At 30.8% G+C, this 5,677-nt stretch overlaps 1 pseudogene; it reads left to right on the forward strand.

The window, feature by feature from the left end:
- Positions 1–2,419: 2,419 nt before the first annotated feature.
- On the forward strand, positions 2,420–2,506 carry LOC115969650 (annotated as a pseudogene).
- The last annotated feature ends 3,171 nt before the right edge of the window (positions 2,507–5,677 follow it).

Genomic DNA, 5,677 nt, shown 5'->3' on the forward strand with positions numbered 1-5,677 from the left:
TTAAACTATCGGAAAAATACCTCTTACAAAAGAGTTCAACAAAATGCTGTCAAGTTATAACTTCTCTCCCATGTGTCCTTTCTATGGACTCCCACAATTCCAATGCATCACCTTTCAATGCAAAAATAGCAAGGATAACTTGTTACTCATCACTAACCTCCATTTCCCTAAAGATCCTTTTTATCTCCTTAAGCCAGTTGTTAGCCTCTATTGGATCCTTTGTACCCTTGAAAGAAGGAAGGTCAAGCTTTCTAAACTTCTCTAGAGCACTAGTCAGATTGGTGGCTCCTACTTGATGTTGTACTATATTGGTTAAGCCATCAATGGCTTCAATAATAGCCTGAAGATTAGTGGCTCGCCCAGTATTTGATTGACCATTCCCTGTGTTCCTCCTTGGTGGATTCACTCTCTAAGCAATACAATAAGGCATCGTAAGTATAGATTTTAAATATCCCTAAAGGTCAAAACCAAGCACGCAGATAGTACAATAACCATTCCTACAAGCTCTAGAAAAACACTATGAAAGGTCAAAAAATTCTAACGCTAAAATTACTCATGATCACACTCTTGTTCCAAAATAATCTCAAGATTAAACCTATAAATCTACAGAATCATAAACCTATGCTTTGATACCATAACTGTAACACCCCAAACCCATACCAAGGATTTAGATCCACGACCTATCTTATAAATAATCAACATTTGCTATAATGGAACAGAGCGTAATTAAATATCCGCAAATCAGAATCAAACAATCAAGTCTTTCTTATAAAATCCATCAAACTAAAACTTTAACAATGAAATCTCCAAATACAATCCCAAATAGTTTCAAGAATACTAAACTCACTATCCTAAGAAAACATAATAAAATAGTCCATCAACTAACATAGCTCCAAAAGAAGTCTTCAATCTATGACTCCGATGATCTACCACCAAAAGATATTCTACTGCTTTAATCTGAAAGGGTGGAAAAAGGGGGGTTGAGCTAGAAGCTCAATAAGAGGCTACATAACATGAGGATGTCTTTTAAAACAAAACAATAGTATCATTGACAAAATATAATCTTTACAAAACATTTACAAATAGTTTTAACAGTAATATAATATATTCTATAAAACTGTCAGTAATAAAACATTTAACTATAACACTGTAATCAGTAAATAAAATAGTAACCACTTTAGTAAGCCAAAATACACTAAATAGGTAAATAAACAATATATTATTGTAATAAACAATTTTTCCACTTATAAAGGTCAATAACAATAAAATAGTAATTCGATATGGAAAATATTAGTCAAACAAAGACATAAACTGCTAAACACTCGGTGGGTGATTCCCGTGGGAAGCAATAACGCTAAGCTCAAAGAGGCAACACTGGCTCCAAAGAGCAAACAATAACACTGGTTCTAAAGAGCAAACAATAACACTACACTACACCACAATAACACTACTTTGGCCGAAGAACAACACTTAGCCCTGTATTGTTAAAGAATGCAGACTGTCTAGCTGACCATTTGAAAACATTATTTATTTATTACAATATTGTCAATACAAACCATATATCATATAAAGAATACTTTCTCAAAAATATAGCTTTTGAGTCATTCTTAACATATACAATTTCAAAATAACACACAAGAAATAATAAAATTCAGGTGTGTATAAAGTATAGATAATGGTATAAGTTTTTGAAACCTCACTTTTGCAAATATGTGTACACACACACACACACACACGTCTTGAGAAATGTCATATTCTAAAGTCCACTTACCTCCAGTTGCTAAACCAAACTTCATTTCACTTGTCTGGAACAATTAGGGATGGCAATTTTGCCCCGCCTCGTTTGACCTGCCCCTCCCCCGCTTCGTCCCATACGGGTTTCCCCCACCCCACAAAGGTGGTAGGGCGGGGATGGGGTGAGATTTTAGACCCGCACCACGGGACGGGGTGGGGATGGGTTTACACTTTTTAGACCCACCCCGCCCCGCCCCGCCCCACCTCGCATTAATAAGGGTTAAATTGTAATTTTTTCATATCCTAAAATCCTATTTAATCAAAAATATCATTAGCTTATTTTATTCTACCTAACGTGGCTCTACCTCTTTTTTCTTTCTAGCAAAGTTGGAAATAAGGTACCAATTTTAACGGTTTTTTGGTCTTTATTAGAAACAAATTTATATACTATTGAATTACTGATTTCATTCATGATTCATACATCTTTCTCAACTTGCTTTTCATCATGAACATAATATAATTTTTTTTTAATAAGGTACGGGTCTGAGGCTCTAAATATTTGTGTCTGTGTCATTGTTTTTGTAATTTTGTGTGGGCATTTGGCTGATTAACAACACTGCTTCTTTATGCTTGTCAAAATCCATATCTATTTTACAAGCTGGGTTTTTGTTTTTTAATTTTTGGAGAACGAGATGATGAGGAATATGTTTCCCTATTGGTTTGATTGCAGATATGATGGCATCAATCATGTACTAGCTCTAGCTGATTGTTCTATTTCTCCACACAAAAATTATATACAATTTAATTTAGTTTTCTGTATTTTTATTAAAAAACATAAGGTATAGGTTTGAGACTTTGTCCCATTCTCTATGAAATAGTCACAAAATGGGAGGAATTAAATAATGCACACTACTTATTATAAAGGAGATTTGTTTTAGTGTTTTTTAGGCCAATGAAATATAAACATTTAGATAATATTATTTAATTTTTGCTAAAAATTAGTTTGATTTGATAGGATAAATTTATTTATAATTTCAAATATATTTTTATTATTGAAACATGTCATTTTATTTGAAAAAATGGTAATAGTTGTAGGGAAAATTAATAAGAAATAAAGTTTTACAGTGTAGGGCGGGGCTTCGCGGGGCCTTAAGGGGCGGGGATGGGGCAAGAAATTTTCCCCATCATGCGGGGTGGGCCGGGGATGGGGAAAGAAAAATGCATGTGGGGCAGGGGCAAAGATCTCATCCTTCGGCCCCGCCCCGCCCCATTGCCATCCCTAGGAACAATGTCAACTAGAACCTTAGTATAATATGAACTTGCTAGCTACTCTAGTAGTACTATGTTATTCTATTCTTTTCAATGTTGAGAAACCCAAATTTTCTGCTCCTAAACCATTACACGATAAGCACTGATTTTTTTTTTTCTTTTTTTTTTCAAAATCTTGTAGTCTCTCTACCCTTCACATGGCTGACTTAAAAAGATCCAGTATATGTATATATATATACACACACCTCAAATATAACACTCCAATTCAGTCCAAAAAGACCAATCCCACTCCAATTAGTACTCTTAAATAAATTCAGTTTTGCATGTTAAATACATTTCCTACTTGGGCTAGAATTTAAAACCCACTAAATTTAATCTCTTTAGCCTCCAAAAAGCCCATAAATCTTAAATAAGCTTCCAAGACTTTAATTCCCAATTGAACTCAAATTAAGGTTGTTTAGAAAGGCAAGAACTCTAAAAGATTTCAATGACACTTAAACTCCTAATCCAAATAGGTTTTAATCTCTCTCTCTTTTTTTCCTTAATTGATAAGGAGACTAAAATTTTAATATGAATAATCCACAAAATATCTCTCCACATTACATCTTCTTTTATTTATTTTCTTTATAGTGATTATAATATAAAATAATATCACCTTCAAAATAAATTAAATAATCCATCAATTTCACTCTAGAAGCAATTAAATTAAATTTAAGTAAGGCAGGTGTTACACAGAGAGAGAGAGAGAGAGAGAGAGAGAGAGAGAGAGAGAGAGAGAGTTATTATTATTATTATTATTTATTTTTGAAATAAAAGAATATGCGAACAAAAAGAGACAGAGAAAACGACAGTCTTGCTAAGATTAATTTTTCACTTTTTTGTATCTAGCAATGCTCGTGTCCATTTGATATATGTGTGTATATATATATATATATATATATAATTATATACAAGAAAATATAATTAAAAGAGAGACTGAGACTTTGATATAAAATTTGATCCTAGGATTCATATTGAGATTAATTATTATCACTAAAATTGATTATTTTTGTGCAGTAGTAATACTTTTGTCTCTTCATTAATATAATCTATATTCTATATATATAATATAAAATCTAAATCTTTGACATTTTGTTCTCATTTTAAAATTTTGACACATAAACTTTGTAAGTCTCACAAATTTACACCTCATTATAATTTATTTTTTAATTATAAAAATTTGACAAAGTCCTCTAAGGACTCAAGATCCTTGCCAACTTATAATATCAAATATGAAGTAGAAAATATATATGGTTTATGATCTATTGAGGTTAGGGGTAATGATCACAGATTGGACCAATAATTCGCAACTAGAGGCAATTGATGCCACCAAAGTATATTAATATTTTCATTCTAATGTTTGACTTTCTAATATTTTACCACATTACTTTCGAGATCTCACAAATTTTCACATCACCAATCCTTTTTATTTTTTAATTATAAAAGATAAGTCTTATTAGGATTAAAGATCCTTGGAATGCTTGGAATTCCAAATAAAACAGTTTTACATTTTAAGGATTTTCTGTAGCTATCAGTCACAGTATTATTGTATTAACATTTTAAATGTTAAACTTATTTGAACGTAATTAGAACTGTTGAATGTTAGACTTATCAGTTAAATTTTATTGTATTAATATCTTAATTGTTAGAGTTATTTGAAACCAATTAAAACCATTGTTTCCATGTATAAAAAATAAAATAAAATCTCACGCTTGGAGGTGGCTCCAAACTTTCTCAATTATGTATTCACTCCATCTATCATGTCTCATGTTTTTCGTCTGGGTAATGGTATTAAAATGATTTGTTGGCAATGGGGATTGGGGAAAGTTAAAAAAAAAAATAAAAACAGATATATAGTAATGAAAATGAAATTTATATTTATGTTGAACTTAAGCTTAAGCTTATGTTTTGTTCTCGATCATCTAGATCAAATCTAAATTAATGTAAACTAAAGTTTAACACAAATAAATAAATAAATAAATAACATTGACTATCAATATTTTTTTCTTCTTCTTATGTCTAGTATTATTATTAGTATTATATAAATAGTAGTTGAACAAACAAAAATTGTGAATTTCATAGATAACAATTTAAATGAATTCTTTTCTCATTTGTTTCAAACAAACTTATATTTATCATTTAAATAGTTATTAGTTTTACTTATTTGTGAATGTCTCACATCCATACGCATGAGATTAAAAACAAGTTAATTATTAATATTAAAGAATTGCCCCCATTTTAAAGATATATCCCTTGTAGTTTACTATTGGAGTTATTTGCACGCTGCGCCAAAAAAAATACATTTTTTCAATCATACATTTATTTATTTACTAACCTGGGTGCCTCCGTCTGTCAGTGTCAGTAGCACCAAGCCCTCTCTCAACGGTTTTTTTTTTTTTTTTTAATAGTAATAAATCTTCCATCGTATATATTGTTTAAACAAAAGTTGCTCACTTTTATTTTATTACTATAAACTCAAAGCATGCAACATATATGCCCTATATTATGTCTCACATTTAAAAAAAAAAAAAAAAATGGACAAAGACACAATAGAACAAATTTTATTGACTAATGAAGTCATGAACTATGCGTTATTCTTCTACTAATATTTTCTCAAAAACAAAAGGTTCCCAAC

Source organism: Quercus lobata, chromosome 11, assembly GCF_001633185.2.
Source record: "Quercus lobata isolate SW786 chromosome 11, ValleyOak3.0 Primary Assembly, whole genome shotgun sequence".
Taxonomy (NCBI): Eukaryota; Viridiplantae; Streptophyta; class Magnoliopsida; order Fagales; family Fagaceae; genus Quercus; species Quercus lobata.